Source organism: Elaeis guineensis, chromosome 2 (genome assembly GCF_000442705.2).
Source record: "Elaeis guineensis isolate ETL-2024a chromosome 2, EG11, whole genome shotgun sequence".
Taxonomy (NCBI): Eukaryota; Viridiplantae; Streptophyta; class Magnoliopsida; order Arecales; family Arecaceae; genus Elaeis; species Elaeis guineensis.
Window position 1 is genome coordinate 63,349,534 of NC_025994.2, and position 2,010 is coordinate 63,351,543.

Sequence of the window (2,010 nt, forward strand, 5' to 3'; positions counted from 1 at the left end):
ATTTTTGGTGCCTTGACATCGTGCATCAAATTTTGGTACCGTTGTCGGAGATTCTTGGCATAGTTATTTTGAAAATAAAAAAGAAATTAGATCACTTTTATTCTTTTCATCAATCTTGATTGCCTTGACATAAGGTTTCCCTAGCGTAATTGAAAGTTACGTTGAATGATTGTCCTAGGGCATGAAAAGGTTGAATTAACTTAGAAATTTTTATTTGATTTATTTTTCACTTTTATTCATAATTTAATCTATGTTTAGTACTATCTAACTTAGTCAAATTTGCATTCCTAGAAAATTTAAAAATTTTACACTGACACCTCATAAATTATTTAAGAAATTAGAGGCCTAATCATAAAATCTAAAAAAAAAATTAATTTAATTTAGTCTTGACTGCATGCTAATTATAAGTTTGGATACTTTGTTTGCTGCATTGCATGGTCATAATATATCTTAAGGGCTAATTCATTAATCAGAAAGGTGGGGATTTCATCACCCCTCCTTCCTAAAAATCACAATCCATCATTCTGCATTAACCTAAGCCTTAATTTTAAAATCAATTAGACGTCAGCTTTAAGATGCTCGAGCTCATTAGGACAAGGCACCCGAAAGAGTTAGATTGGGTCAGGATTGATTAGTTGACTGGTGTCTAGAAATGGGGTTCAGAGACAAGAGTCTGAAGAAATGTGGTTCTCTATTAGGTCCGTTGCGAAAGCACGGGTAGCTCTTACCGATCTTACCCTTACCTAACTAGTTAGTTAGTTGATTTCTGACTTGAAGGGCTCCAAGGCAGCCTTGGTAGTTAGAAGTTGTCTAGATTTAAGGTAACCTAGGATAGAAATAATTTGTTTGAGTAAGTGTTTGAAAAACTTAAAAAAAAAACTTTAACTTAGATTAAGGACTCTTAAGCATTTCTCTTTAGATCTCTCTCACGCTTTTCTCACTTCAAAAAAAAAATCCTATAAAAATTGAAATTTTCTTTTTTTGCTCTAAGGTAATTGTAGAGTGTATGCTTGGTCGTAGATCGTTGTGACTAAAATCCCACCTTTTGATCCAAAAATAGAAAGAACCTTTAGAGCTAACAAATGTAGAAATATGGATCGAAATCAGGAGAATGATCCGCCTAGACAGTTGAAGGAGTATTTTACTCCTTCCACATATATCTACTCTCTTTGTATTCAAGTGCCCCCTGTAGAGGCCACCCAATATGAAATTAAGTCCAGTATAATCCAAATATTACCTTCATTTTATGGACTTAGTAACGAGGACCCTTATAAATATCTTGACTAATTTCTTGAGATATCCTCAATAGTCAAGATTCACTACTTCTCCGATGATGCCCTTAGGTTAAAATTATTTCTTTTCTACTTAAGGACAAAGCCAAATATTGGCTACATACTTTGGATTCCATGACTATATCAACCTGGGACCAGCTCCAAGAGAAATTTCTCAAGAAATATTTTTCCATAGGAAAAACTAATCAAATAAGAAAAATTATAACTAGTTTTTTCCAATTAGATGAAGAAATATTTCATGAAATATGAGAGAGGTTCAAGGAACTTATTAGAAAATATCCCCATCATGCTGTACCCAAGTGGTAGTTAGTCCAATATTTTTATGATGGGCTATCTGAAAGATACTAACAAATGGTTGATGCATCATGCGGTGGGACATTCATGCTCAAAAGTGAAGATGAGGCATGGCAACTATTTGAAACTTTAAGTGAAAATTCATTACATCATATGTCTGCCTCTATTAGAGACAAATCCATGTTAAACCCAAAGAGGGGTGGAATCTATGAAGTAGGAAATGCCATAGATATCCATCATAAAGTAGATGAATTATCCCAAAAGTTAGATCGATTATTAAGTATAAGACATTCTCCTTCTCCATCTTGTGAGACGCAAGATATATGTGCACTATATTCGAGCCCCACTCACTTTGTGAGTGAGTGTCCAGCCGCACCATAATTTTTTGAATATATAGAAGAGCAAGTCCATTAAGCCCAAACCA

The 2,010-nt window shown here is 34.0% G+C and overlaps 1 non-coding gene across 1 annotated transcript; it reads right to left on the reverse strand.

Annotated features, from left to right (window-relative positions):
• Positions 1-1,478: 1,478 nt before the first annotated feature.
• On the reverse strand, positions 1,479-1,584 carry LOC114913032 (small nucleolar RNA R71). The gene has a single exon (XR_003799056.1). It is a non-coding gene; the product is annotated as a small nucleolar RNA R71 (small nucleolar RNA).
• Between the last annotated feature and the right edge of the window lie 426 nt (positions 1,585-2,010).